Source organism: Phyllostomus discolor, chromosome 8, assembly GCF_004126475.2.
Source record: "Phyllostomus discolor isolate MPI-MPIP mPhyDis1 chromosome 8, mPhyDis1.pri.v3, whole genome shotgun sequence".
Lineage (NCBI taxonomy): Eukaryota > Metazoa > Chordata > Mammalia > Chiroptera > Phyllostomidae > Phyllostomus > Phyllostomus discolor.
In genome coordinates this window covers 17,923,354-17,938,681 of record NC_040910.2, presented here as the reverse complement: position 1 = coordinate 17,938,681, position 15,328 = coordinate 17,923,354, and the positions used below count along the sequence as shown (strand labels likewise).

General features: G+C 36.8%; 1 protein-coding gene and 1 long non-coding RNA gene across 11 annotated transcripts in view; both read left to right on the top strand.

Annotated features, from left to right (window-relative positions):
- The window catches only part of LRBA (LPS responsive beige-like anchor protein), a 512,136-nt gene that overhangs the window by 427,459 nt on the left and 69,349 nt on the right, over nt 1-15,328 (top strand). The window lies entirely within an intron of this gene.
- LOC118501938 lies at nt 6,616-13,626 on the top strand. The gene is made up of 2 exons (XR_004904591.1): nt 6,616-7,421; nt 7,638-13,626. It is a non-coding gene; the product is annotated as an uncharacterized LOC118501938 (long non-coding RNA).

Here is a 15,328-nt window from a genome sequence, read left to right as displayed (position 1 = left end):
TATTTTTTATTTTCTTTTTCTTAGGTAAATCCCTTTTAACATTTCATATAATAAGGGCTTGGTGATGACGAACTCCTTTAACTTGACCTTACCTGAGAAGCATTTTATCTCCCCTTCCATTCTAAATGAAAGCTTTGCTGGATGGAGTAATCTTGGATGTAGATCTTTGCCTTTCATGACTTTGAATACTTCTTTCCAGCTTCTTCTTGCCTGTAAGGTCCCCTTTAGAAATCAGCTGACAGTCTTACAGAAACTCTTTTGTAGGTAACTGTGTCCTTTTCTCTTGCTGCTTTTAAGATTCTTTCCTTCTCTTTAATCTTGACTAATGTAATTATGATGTGCCTTGATGTGTTCCTCCTTGGGCCCACCTTCTTTGGGACTCTCTGGGCTTTCTGGACTTCTGGAAGTCTCTTTCCTTTGCCAGATTGGGAAAGTTCTCCTTCATTATTTGTTGAAATAAGTTTTTGATTTCTTGCTGTTCCTCTTCTCCTTCTGGTATTCCTATAATTCAGATATTGGAATGTTTAAAGATGTCCTGGACGTTCCTAAGCCTCTCCTCATTTTTTTTGAATTCTTGTTTCTTCATTCTTTTCTGGTTAGATGTTTCTTTCTTCCTTCTGGTCCACACCATTGATTTGAGTCCCAGTTTTCTTCCTGTCACTGTTGGATCCCTATACATTTTCCTTTATTTCATTCAGTGAAGCCTTCATTTTTTCATCTAATTTGCGACCAAATTCAACCAATTCTGTGAGCATCTGATTACCAGTGTTTTGAACTGTGTATCTGATAGGCTGGCTATCTCTTTGTCACTTAGTTGTATTTTTTCTGGAGCTTTGATCTGTTCTTCCATTTGGGCCATCTTTAAGTGCCTAAGGCATGTTCTTCTGAAAGGACTGATGTGTCCTGCTGACTCTGAACGTGCAGGTAAAAATGCTGGAGTAACTTGTCCCAGTGTAAAAAGCCTACCCGCATCCACACAACTGCGCTTCCTTAGAACAAAGCACGTTCTTGGTGGAAGGGGTCACAGCTCTTTCTTTCCAAGTTTTCCACCTGTCACATTCCTTCCCTCCGGCACCTGATTTTTTTAAATGGACAACTGATCATTTACCTTTAGATGAGGGTACAGTATTTCTTCAGGTTGTTATATAATGAAAAGTGGGGTTTTAAATGTTTTAATACAGTTGATTAGGTATTGTTTAAACTTGAGCATTTTGTTAGATTCTAAGCCAGTGGTCTGAAGATACCTTCCAGAATGATTATAAGATGCAGTATGGTAGGTATAAATCAGACTTCCATTTTAAAAATGTTATGTTAATGGACAATTTTGCTTTACAGTTGTTTTTTTTTTTAATTTTTAGAGACACACCTGAGGCTTTTAATCTCTGTGTCTGAGTAGTGAGTAGTACTGATGGGAACATTTCTGGAGCTCAGATAATGAACAGTGGGTTTTTCTGAAGAAGGAACAGAGTAACTCACTGTGATTCTTCCCTTGCATGAGAAGTGCGAGTGTGGTCTTAGGGGACCAAGGAGCACAGAATACCGTGGAAGTCTAGAACCTGGCACCTCCAGTGAATGAGCTTTGACTGCTTAGTCAATAATGACAGTTTGAAGGACCACTCACACTCCTTGAGTTGCATTAAGTCCTTTTAAATAGCACATCGTAGCCTTTTAAATATGTCTTAGTCTTTGCCTTTTTAATATTCCTGTTTCTAAAATTATAGAAAATAGCCAAAAGTAGGAGTTATATTGATGATCTTAAATTTGTGTGTTCCCTTTGTTGACGTTGAAGTCATTGTCAATGTGTGTGAGGGGAGTACCCGTCCCAGGAGAGATGCGGAAGGATTCACTGAAACGGTTGACAGACGTGTGGCCCTCTCAGTGCTTTTGTGGACCACATTGCTGAAGCGGTTCAGGGCGTAAGCAAATCACTTCATTTGGATTCTAGATTCTGCGCTCCTAATAGCTTTTAAATTTATACAGTTTTTGTTTAGCTGTCAAAATATTTAATTATATCATGCCCAAAGGTGTAAAGCTGTCAAATAAATCCTAGTTTAGGCATAAACATTTGCGAAGTCCCCTGTGCTACTACACCCATCGTTGTTTCTGGGCAGCTTGAGAACCTGTGTGTGGGGAGGGGTGTGTCAGGAACATTAACTCAGCAGGTACAGAACAACATTGGCCCGATGAATTGATGATTACTTGTAAAACAGCAGGTAGTAATGCCCCCAGTCTTTGTAATTCTCCTCTTTGTAAAAGAAAGCAGACTGAGAGTGTGGTGGATTCTTGGGGTCAATATGCGGTGTAAGAAAGCTGTCTTTTTGCAAAAATATGTACTCTTTCTTTCCTTGACTTAACATTATTTTTGTTTGTTTGTTTTCTCTTCAGAAGCAAATGTACCTCATTCACACCTTATGCTCCTCCCTCTTACTCTAGAGTGTCTTGCTGTAAGAAGAATGATCCTAATGACACAAAGGAAATGCACTGATCAACATTTACTATAAGTTTAAAGTTTCCTATGGAAAACATTTTTTCCAGCTGCATTGAGTGTGATTGGCAAGTTAAAAAAAGTATCTATTTAACATGTACATGCAATGTTGTAAAATATTTTTAAAGAAAGGGAAAATATTAAAATTTTAATTACCCTTGTCTTATAATTTCGTAAGTAAAATTTTTTGCTGTTTGATGACATTATTTGGAGATAGACCGTGGGCATAAATACTGATGCAGACTTTACTAATGCAACATTCACTAAGAGGTAGGGGACTAAAGTAAATTAGTTCTACTTTGAAGCTTTTATTTTCTTCCCTTTCAAAATGAATGGGAAGGTCCTTGAGAGGCCTTTGAATGAAAGCTGCTTTTCATTAGTGCCACCAAATACCTACTTGAAAGAGCTGAGTTCTAACTGAACACCCACACAAGAGAAAGGGAAAGCTTCCTTTTTTCTACTGGAGGACCATCAGCTAAATAGCTCTTGGCTTCTCTTTTCCAATCAGGTGGTTTCACATCAGAGTTAATTACTCCCGTCATTTATTCTAATCACCCTTCTCTTATGGCTAGCTGCATTCTGTCATGGGGTGGCATCATTTGAAGCCAGTTAAGTTTGAAAACCACTGCAGGGTACTTGAGGCTCATTAGTGAGGCCTCTCCATGCCTGGCTTTGGATTTGCTCCCTGATTAACTCCGCATCTCTCTGCCTTGCTCCCCCTCCCGCCACCCACCAGCCCCCACTCCTCAACTCAGTTGCTCTAAAGAGGAATGTTTCAATTAACTCTTGCCTTGCTGTTTGTCTTTGCGCCTCCATATTTAATAAAAATGTAAATGCCTATATTGCTAATAATGTATTTAATATATTCTGGCCTTACAGCTGCGTCCTTTGTGGTGAAAGTAACTGAAAAGGTAGAATTTCTACACAGGAGAGTTATATTTTTGAACAACAAAGGAGGAAAATGGTGGTCTTGCAGAATAAATACATCTATGTCCTTGATCAATTTGTCCTGTCCTAACGGAGGCAGTGATTCCAGTTCTGATTTTAGTGCCCGGTGTGTCGTACAGCTTATCGTAGAAGTTATCTGAGAAGCTGAAGAAATATCTCAAGTCAGATTTATTTGTTTGACGTCGTTGTTTATTATTATAGTAGTTTAATTTAGAAGTGTTTGCCAAGTGGCACATTTCAAAGCTATTAAATCACAAAAGCAAATAATGTTTGTGCTGTGCTTTTAAAAAAAAATGAAAGAAAAACATGTAATCAGTGTCCTGAGTAGTTTGAGACAGTGTTATTACATAAAGCATTTAAAACATTTTCCAAAAATTAACAAAATCATATATCGAGTTCGGTAGTTAAATGAAAATGTTTATTTAAATAAGAAAGAAGATAATTTTCTCTGTTCTTTTTACACAGTAGTTTCATTTAAAGCACTCATAGTTCATGTATCAACACAAAATATGATACACATTAAAATACATGAAATCATATTTTTTAAGTTGCTGATGTTCATCAATTAGCAAAATGAGCTCTTAATGTTAATTCTCATCTCAAAATACTTTAATGGATTACTTCTTTATAAGAGCTTTTGGACCTAACAGTTAACAAATATCTTAGTATTCTCTGTAGTTCTCTAATTTTTTAATTTGATTTTTAAAATCTCCTAAAGAATACGTAATTAAATTAATGGAAAAGAGACCTAAAATATACGGGTTTTTTGAAGCTGCATTATTGAGTGTTTACTGTGTGCTCAGTTCCAAGGGTGCAGATACAATCTCTGCATTCAGGAATTCGCATTTTATGAGGAAGACAGAAAAATACACTGCAGGACAAGGTGAAAGTTTTAGTTTTAAGAAGCTATATGTAAAAGCAAAAACCATTTGAAAGAATAATAAAATCTGTCAGTAAAGCCTGCAGGCTGACATGGTGTGTCAGATTTAGTACATGATCAGCTTACTTAATACCAGTGTTACTAAATGATATATGTGGAATCCATTAAAAATAATCCTTAATATGACATGGTTCCATATTTTTAGAATTTTCATAATGTAGCTTTGGGATAGACCACCCTGTTTCGGAAGGATGTGTAGTGTTTAGGACCATGTCTCTAGGGGTCAAGTGTGGGTCCAGGCTGCCACTCTGACACGTACTGCCTGGGTGACATCAGGCAGTTCATTTAGCACTCTTAGCCTCATTTATAAAATGGTTTTTAGAAATGTGCCTATCTCATAAGATTATTGGGAAGTTTAAATAAAATAACCCATGTAAAACATTTAGCATAAAGCTGAGCACATCATAAGTGCTCACTAAATGTTAAATGCTGCTGTTATTATCCTATTGTTGTTTAGCTGACCAGTGAATTTCTTCCAAGCTGGTCTTCTGATACATTTTCCTTACATGATCTATTGTCTTCCTGAGCCTTTGTCAGGTTTAGGATTGACATTATCTGCATCCATCTTCCTGATATTGTTCAGGAGAAAATAAAACCTTGGAAGAGGATGCTGTGACTTCCACTTCACTTTTTCTTCTCTCATGTCATTATCCTGTCCTAAATTTGATTTTAGTTAACAAACTCCAGACCTCTTGTTTGCAATGCCTGGCAGCCACAGAAAGTCTTCAGATTTTCCAAAACTCTGCCCAATTAGCATTGTATCAAGTGTTTAAAGTTTCTGTGGTCAATTTCATGCTATACAAAGCTTTAAGATCATAGTTCCTGAGGATAGACACAGAATTGTACTAAATCACAAGAATTTCTTACATGCCATTCATTCATTCAACAGACATTTATTAGGGGGCTACTGAGTTAATTAGGTCTGTGATCACAAAATTGGAAGAATATGACACCTGCCCTTTGGGGCTGTCATTATGAAGATCAAACAGACATGACAGTAACTAATTAGAGAAGTAGATTAAGTGATATATTTACTTATTTATTCAATAAATATTTTGTGAGCGCCTACTACTTATTCATCTTGGGGACTATAACACTGAGAAAAACAGCATAGTACCTGCCCTTTTCATGTTTATTGTTTAGTAAGGAAGATGGATGGTAAATAAGAAACTAAACAAATAAATATATAACTTGTGATAATATATAATGTAGTATAACAAATATAATAATAGATGTGATATGTACCATGAAGGAGAAACACAGGCTACCATGACAGCATTTAACATTTTATTTATTCATTTGTGTGAGTATAATTTTTAAAAAAAATTCTGAGACAAAATTGACATATAACATTATATTAGTTTCAGGTATACAATGTCATGATTCAATATTTATATATATTGTGAAATTATCACAAGTCTAGTTAACATCCATCACCATACACAGTTATAATTTTTCATTTTTTTCACTCTGAGATCAAAAGAAGAAATGCCTTATTTTGCTTCCTGGGAAAATTGGGGCAGGCTTAACTTGGGAAACTATGTTTGGTCATAGTCTTGAAGAATGAGCAGAAGTTGGCCAGGGAGAGGGGGAGATGATGGAAAGGGCATTACAGGTGTAAGAAGCTGCGTGAACAAAGGTCTTCTTGTAGTACAGAACTAGAGCTAAACTTAATTCCGAAGGTAACGGGCAATATGTGTGTAAGAATACCTGTGGATAGGTAAGACCACAGGGAGTGCATATGAACAATATTCATTGCCTTTGGAAGTAAGTAATGTGGACGTTTTTCCTGGGGTAGTGGTTGGTACCCAAAAGGTGGCTGCCAGACCTGGAGCATCAGTATTCCCTGGGAACTTATTAACAAGGCAGATCTTGGGCTCAGCTCTAGATCTGCAGAAGCAGCCCCTGTTAGGGGCATCCCAGAAACCTGTGCTTTAACAAGTCCCCAGGTGACTTCAGCGCGTGCTGCACTCAGGTGGAGAAAGGCCGCCTCATGGAAAGGAGAACCATTGAAAGTGTTCAGGGGAGTCATGACACAGCCAGGTTTTAGACAGCAATTAGTACAGAGGAAGAATTGAAGAGGGGGCATTTTTAAAATTTTTAATTTTATTTTTTACCGTATTTTTTCCATTACCATTTGGTCCCCGTACAGCCCCCCACCTCGCTGCAGTCACCACACTGTTGTCCATGTCCACGAGTACTTTTTGCTCGATCCCTCCACCCCATGACTGCGCCCCTCTCCCCTCAATGCTGTCATCCTGCTGTCCATCTGTGAGTTGGAAAGGGAAGGTTTTAGAGATAAAGAGAACAGTTTGGCTGGTGTTAGAATAATTGAACCAAGAAGCAGTGAAGCACAGAGCCAAAGACAGTCAAAGTGGAAGGAAAAGGAAGAATGAACTTGGAAGGCACTTTGGAGGCTCGTTATCTGACAAGGCTTTGGCGTGAGAGGAAAAGAAGTCAAGATGAAGGCCACAGCTTCTTGACTGGCTCACTGGGTGGGGCACTACACCCTGGTAATCCAAAAAAGAAGCGAGAAAGAAGTGTAAGAGGAAAAATCATTCATTTTCTTTTCAATACATTAACTTCGAGTTACTTGAAGCACACACCAAAAGAACTAGGCTGATGGGCAGGTAACATTTTGGACTCGACTCTGGAGAGGGTAGTAATTGCCGGGTAAGGTAGTCGAAGTCTGGCTCACCCAGCCCGAGACATGTCAGAAATAAGGGCCTGGGCCTGAATCCTGAGGAGAAGGGACACTGGAGAGGCAGACAGAGGAAAAGGACCCTGCATTTAAAAGTGAGGACGCAGACAGGGAATCTGGAGGTCGGGTATCAAGGAAGCCTAGAGAGGAGAGATGTAGAAACAGGTGCCATGATGCAACGAGGTGAAGTGAGGAAAGGTGAGTGTCCATTGGGCTCAGTGAGACATGGTAACCTTAGCAAAACCATTGTGGGTGCGTTCCTGAAACAGGAAGATGAGAGATTAGTTAAGAAGTTGAAAGAGAGGTAAGGAAGCATAGATAACAAATTTACTTAAATCTTTCAAGAAGTGCAGGCTGTTGAACTCATAATGCCCGGATGGTCTTGGCTGCATAAAAATAATTAAAATGGACCCTGTTAACGAGACATTATTCCACTGATAATTCAGAAAGAATCAGACCTACAATTTATTGTGATTTCGAGAATCCTAGACTTTTATCACAAATGTTCAGGAATTTCTAGGAGTGGACAAACAAAAGCTACTTCCATCTGTTGCTAAAATGAGGTGTTTTTTATGAGGTTTATGAATATATCCACATTGTCTACATATTGAATATACCTGACTTTCAGTAAATGTTCTCTATAATAAATTGTAGCCTATGTCTATATGATAGTTCTTAACATATGTAACTGATACAGCAGGGTAGACAATGTGCTAAGAATTCTAACAAAGGACTTTTAAAGATAGATCGTCATTGGTAGAATGAGCCCCTTACCTTTATTGTTAGGAAGGTCGTGGTGCCATCTCTCCCGTGCAGCCACATCTCTTCAGAGATCTGTAACCGGCTAAAGAATATACACCGCAGGACATTCCTGTCTCACACTTGAGGACAGAATATTTCTGCTGTAGGGTCCTAAGGTTTAGCCATTCTTCGTGAGCTGAGAGTTAGAATGACCTTTTCAAAACTGCATCAAAGGTCATTTTGTAGTCTGAGGGTGCTTTGTGCTTTGTAAGCTTCATCTTTATTTGCAGTTAAGAGAAACTGTCTTTTTAAAAGGGTTAAATACAGTTAGTCCCCGCATTCTATCTTACATTCAAAATACTGTAAAAATCTGAGTGTAGATGCATTTTGGGGAATTGAATAGAAAGTTTTTCTGTCCAGTGTTGTGACCACCAGCCACCTGTGGCTTTCAGCACTAGAGGTGTGGCCACTCTGAACGGGACGTGATGCACATTGCCAGCACGAGACGTGTGCCAGGTTTCTAAGGTTTACTACAAAATAACAGTCTTATATGTGTTTAAATGATATATTTATTTTTCTGATTAAATATACTCTGTTAAAATTAATTTCATCTGTTTATTTTTGAAAATGTGGCTACTAGGACATTTTAAACTACATTATGTGATAGAACACTGTATTTCTGTTGGAGAGCACTGGTAGAAAGTTTTGGTGGTCACTGTGCTATCCAGAATTTTTTGGCTCTGACATCCCAGTATTGAACGTGAACATATTTTAATATTTAAGTAGTATACATACAGGGTCAGGTACAAACAATGTCCCTTTTCTTATACATAAAAATTTTTATTACAAAATCATAAGCATGTAATTCTGTAACATAACAATATCACACTCAAGCACACCATGTGACATTTTAGGTGAAGTGTTCAAATTGCTGTCCCTCTCATGTGAGACGCTCACGCACCCTACCAACCGCACTGGATGGTGTTACTGCTGCCAGACCCTGTACTTCTGCTGGAATTAACAGCCCTAGATCCAGAAAAGGCTTAGGGTTAACTTCAAATCTCTGAAAGTCCAAAATATTAATACTAACTTCAAAACAGTTCATCTTCTACCACACAAACGTGTTCCTTTTCCAGTGTGACGAAGGCCCAGAAGGGAAGGTTGAGTGTCACCCCGAACCCCCCCTCTGTGCCCTCTCACGTTGGGGGTCAGTTGGCGTGCAGACGTCGCTTAACTCTTTCTAAAGTCTGTCCCCTCCTCTTCATCCCACTGCCCCCGTCTTGAGGCTCTCAGGGCATCACACACTGACTACTATAGTCGTCTTAGAAATGGATGACCTTTTGCCTTCCTACCCACCCTCGGGAGAGACATCTCACCTTGTTATCCCCAGAATCTAGCACAGAACAGACTCCGTAGTAAGCACTCAATAGATGTTTGTAGATTGGATGTCAGAGCTGCTGATATTAATCAAAAGTTGCAGAATGAAAAAAAGACTTTTAGTCCTACATGTAATGTATGTATATACAATTGCACACACAAAGTGAGTGCAGATGTAATTCTCTGGCTGAACTTGTCGATGCTTTAAAAGGTATTCAGCAACTTTTGCATTCATATTCTTTAAGTTTTTAGTGTTTCTTTATTGGGTATTCTTGGAAGTGATGATATACTAAGTATTCTGTTTTGCCAAGGATTTTGATTTGCCAATATAAGTTTTTGGCAGTCAGTCCAGGGGATCATTGGTGCCATGAAGACAGCTCCTTGTTTTTGTCCGGGGTCCCCATGGGATTAAACTACATCTGGCAATAAGTAGGGATTTGAGTCTGGCCCTCTTCAAAGGCAAGAGACTGCTAGTATTTATCAGATCTGTGTGGATAAGCAAATGGGAAGGGATTAAATTTTTTGGTTTTGTTTTCCTTCCTTTTGTAGCTAACTAGAAAATGAACTTCTAGAAGTTCATACAACAAATTAATACACTTTTTTAGTGGTTGTTGAAGATGAAAGCTTTTTTTTTCCTATACCTACGTCGATAATTGAGAACTTTAGATTAATATTTTAATTAAGTGTATATTTTTATAACTAGTGTATAGAGAGCTTAACAGCCATTTACGATGCTCAGAATTAATTTTCTGGAGATTTTAACATCCATAAGTATAGGACATCATGGTTGGCATTTGCAGGCTCTCGTTGCCTATTTATCTGTGAGGGAAAGTTTACCCAAAATTGCTTTCTGAGGAGAACCTCAGCCCTGTCTTAGGGTCGGCCGCTATGCCTTCCAAGTGGAGGTGGGCCTTCCCCTTCACATTTTTAAGGGGCTGTTGGCCTGTGACTCAGTTTAGCTGATGTCGAAGCCTGTGGCTCTGCGTTTAACTGACAGAATCCAATGGCCACGTTCCAGGTACTTGTCATGGAGTGTAATCTAGAATTTACCATGCAAAGCCTCACCTGAGAGAAATAATGTTTATGCAGGATTGCCTGAAGAATATGCAGTCTTTCCATTTGTCTATACTTTAAATCTATCCAGGATTAAGTCAGTCCCTCTGAGAGTCACATACCTGGATTCCATCATATTGCCAAGGGAGGAATTTCTTATCTCAGGAATAGAAATAATGTGTTTTTTTAGGCCATCTGGTTTATTTTTACATTATGGTCATATTTGACTCTTGTAAGTGTTCGTGTCTCTTTCTTTATGTTGCCTGCTAGAAAGCTGAGGGCCAAGTCCATGGTGCTCTTTTAACAAGTCTACACCATTTCATGGTGTGATTTTTATGTACTTATTGTTTTTGCATTACCTTACTTATGTTGTTTATTTTATCTTGATGACTGTGCATTATTGTGAGCTGTAAATTGTTTTTTAAATGAAGCCATGCAAATGCAAACAAATAATAAAATAGATAGGTGTATCTGTCCTTTAATTTTATATAGCTGTTCACCATCCATTCTTACAGAACAGAATTTTTAAAAGCTCCATCTCCCTATGTGTATTATACTATAAATAGTTTAAAATATCTGTATATTATGAATTCCTAGATTTTAGATTAAGAGTGACCTAAGGTTGAAATGTTAATTAAATGTTTTAATGTTCTATAGCTCTAAAGAAAATAGTTGGATAAAATGTCAGCATATAGGTCTATTTTAAACATTAGAAAAAAATCATCTCCCTGAAAAGGAGGGTAATTGTACAAGTTTGCCTAATCCTTTTGATCTTGGCACACAGCAATACAGACTTCAGTTGAGATTAAAACTATGAATTTCAAAGGAAACATGGCCTTCAGTGTGTAAAATATATAACAGCTGGTTGACTAGCCCATTTAAAACTACACAATAACAATCGTAGACAGAATGATTCTCCTGCCAGAAGATGCACGAGTGCTTGATGGTTATATCAAGATGTGGTACTAACTCACACTTTTCTTTAGTAATGATAGAAATGGAGCAATGAGCGGGGCGCTGTGGCGCGCCATCTCTCCCCTGCCCCACAGTTCAAGGGCGGTTTAGAAGTACACGACTCCTTTTAGTGATTGCTCTGTCTGCTTTTCAGTGCAAACGTCACTGTGTTGTTGACTAAATTTCATTGTTTGTAACTCAGACATCTTTTCTTTTTTCCGTAGCATCCAATAGTTGTTTTTCTTTTTCCCTAAATCCTTGATCCTACTCTTCCCCCCTTGATTCATGACTTATTGTTGTTAATGTCACAGCTTCACACATATTTTATGCCCTCAAAGTTAAACTTTTCCATTTAAGTATAAAATCTGCCTCACGCTTTGTTATATATTTATATTAAGGTAAATATCTGAATTTGGAAGCATTGTGATGTATGGGAGAATGCTAATTCATGTTAGTATGTAGTTCATCAAAATTTTAACATTTTCACTATTGTGCTTCATGTGAACAAGTACTAATTTTTAATAGGTTAATTAATACATCTTTTAAAAATGAGTAATATGGGTTTGTCACTTTTGACTAATCCTACTTGGAAAGTACATTTACATTCAGAATTTGTATCTGTTCTGCAAAGAAATGTTGATTTTTCTGTGACCTTTGTTTTTTGAAAAATTTTGATATAACATAGCAAATTTTCTGTTCTTTCCATTTATTTTGAAGAAGGAAATTACAGGTAACTAGAATTTTGCTAAAGTGACTTGGATTCATCACAGTTTCAAAGCCAGCACCGAAGGAGTTAATGTATCTTATTAGGGGGACAGGAAATCTGGCAACTATTGCAGAAACGAGACCTAATGGTGCACACAAACAATTTGTCAGTCTTCTTAAATGTGAATAGCTTTCCGCAAAGTGGCTGCTCTTGCTTTGTTTGAACAGGCTAAACTTTTCCTTTTTGGACTTTAAATCTTAGAAGCGAAATGTGATCCACATATTCAATCAAAATCATTTAATTCAAAGCATATTTTGATTGGAACAAAGTTGACATGGAAAGAAACTCTAGAATAAAAAAGTTGAAAGGACTTTATATCATATATTTAGCAGGAAAATTTGAAACAGTTCTAATTAGGCTGAAAAAAACAGCTTTCTTCAATGTAAATTACAAAGGTCATATATCAATGTTAAGGAAACATTACCACTAGTGTTTGAAATCCAGCACATGCAAACATAACAGACCAGTTCATTTTAAATGTGTGTGTGTATGTGTGTGTAGAAGGCTGTATTACATGTATTTGAAATGAAAAATACTTAAAATTCCGACTCCATAATGTTGTATATTACATTCTTGCCAATCCAAACATTAACTCCTTTGAAACATATTACTATCTACATTCAGATGAATTAAGACTCTTAATTATAAATACAATTAAAAATATATGAAACAAATTCTTGTGTTTTTTCTTCCATAGAAAATATGATTAAATGCATCTTATAATCAAATGCATATCACATCAAGAGAGGTTAGTCAGTGGTTTTTATTTTATCTGAAACTTACAGATCCATCACTGTGTGTCTCGGAGCCGGAAAGGGCGCTCTGGGAGCTCGGCAGTACGGTGGTGGGGATAGGTGTGCAGAAATGTGCGTCTGGGCTGGCTGGACGGACCTCTTTCCTTCTGGTTACATAATTATTTCTGCATATAAAGTTTATAGATAGCATTTGTTCTTTTTATTTGATTTTTTAATGAAGATCAGTTATCCTTTAGATGTCAGTAGCTTTTATTTAGGTTTTTTTTTTTAATGATGTGGTATGAGAGCAAAGTTTAAATAAACATTAGCATTAATCTTGGAATTAATTACAAGTATGAGAAGCACAAGTAATATACAAGTAAGGTTTCGTGGTCTCGAGGTAAACAATTACCATAATTGAAATTGGTAATCTTGATTTTACGTAATTTTACATTAGAGAAAATTTGATTGTTTGAAAATGTAAGGAAATTGTTAGTGTATCTCTAAACCATGCATTAGATTAAACACATAGTTAATGCCTTTTATTTTTGAATTTTTATTCTCAAATAGCTTAGAATTTCTTGTAAAAAGGAAACTATTTCTACATCAGTTATTATATTATTTGGCTCCACTGTAGGAAACATGGGTAATTTTATACAACATTTTTATCAATAAATAATTCATTTCCTTAATGGTTTAGTTTCACAAAAACATAGGTTATATCCTTTCAATGAGATTTATTGTTAGACACAGATTCATGTATGTTATAATTATTTCTGACACAGGGTCTTACAAATGTGTTAATTTATGAATAATTTACTATTATTTTTATAATATTAAAGGTTTAATTTGCTGATGTTCCAAACAAATGAAAGTTACTAATAAGTGTTTGTATTTGACATCTGTATACTGTACTTTTTAGCCTATCTCGAGTGTTCTGGTCTCTGTTTAATAGATCTCATTAAAAACCAGATATCAGCCCCCAGACAGTTTGTCAAGACTAATATGAGTCCCCCTGGGTTGCTCTGACAATTTGTGTGAGGCTTCATGTGATAGTCTTTTCATAGTCTTATTTGATCCTTAACAATTGGACATTAGTCACTGATTTATTTTATAATAACTCAGATGAGTTGCATATTATTGTATTGTGTTGGACATTTCAGTGGATTTTCTTCTTTACAAATTTTACTCAGAACACACATTGGATGTAAATGATGCATTCAGCCCGCTAGGGGAGTACTAAGGGTTGATTGGTTAGTTTGGGAGCAGCATGGGAAGCCTGTTACTATCCCCTAGCTGCAAACCGTATTTAACTCCAGTCTTAATGAGGACTGTCTGTCCGAAGGCTTCTGAAAAATCTCAGATGCTTAGCGTGCCACTGGCACGCATTTATTTGTGGCTAAAAATGTGGATATGAATAAGTAGTTTATAAACAGAGTGTTTTTTAAAATCTTAACATATAAAGAGGAATTTAAAGAATTTTTAATATGTTTTATGATTTATATTGTGTTTTTTGAATCTGAAAAACGGAAGTTATAAAATATAATCCTAGGGTACTCTATTTTGAATTATTTGGGTTTTGTTTTCCTCAGTAATTTTTTAATCTTTGTCTTTACCTCTACCCTCCAGGCCTTAGTGAGTACACTTGTTTATTGTTAAATGTTTTTGGTTAGGCAGTTGTCATTCACTGATCTGGCAAGAATGTTAAAATCCTAAACTGACTTTGTACTGAAATGTACTAAAACTTTTTGGAATTCTCTCATGTCCTTAGCAGTTGTTCTTTTTTAAAGCTTTAGTGTATTGCAAAAAATGCTTGAAAACTGCTAATGATATTTTCATTTTTAATTTTTTAAAAATTCATGAAAGTAACATGTTTATCAACCTCTGGAAAAGATGTTGCCAATAATTCCATGATAACTGTCAACCCCTCGGGGACTGACCAGCCTGACAGGGGGAGGGGGGCTGACCCATGACACTGGTCGCCGTCTCTGCATGTGTGTCCGGGGCGTCCTGTGAGCACACAGTCTTTGAGTTCAGCGTCTGTGCTTTAACATGATGATGGGCGTCAAGATGTAAAGGTCCCCGCATCTCCGTCTAACCAACTGCCCCATTTTGAACGTGCCTAAAGAAGTAATCAACATTAGTAGAACTCACAGTTCTTTGTCTGATGGCACTTAAAATAAAATCGCCCTAGTTTTTAGGGCTTTAATATTGAGAAAATTCATTTGTACTATGTCATTAGCCGAGCCTTCTAGGATTTTATAGTCTCAAATCACAACACCACGGGTACTCAGGAGACTCCTGACTGTTTTATCTTATTAAACAATTTTGAAATCATTAATTTTTAATTAGCTTGGGTGTAGGGTTTTTATAGTTTCAGTAGTGTGTGTATATGAGCTAAACGTTTTTTTATTTAAAATACTGGCTGGAGTATTATTTACTTAAATAAACGAAGGATCTTCCTGAGAGGACATACTGTGGGTTTGCTTTTTATGGTTGCACTCTTTTTGTAGATTCAGAGAGAGAGTTTTTCAGCAGTTTATTGACTCAGATTTTGAACAACTAAAAAGGATATAAGCTTGAAGATATGTATAGGTTCTTCCCTGATTGAAAGTTCTAATTAAGTGAA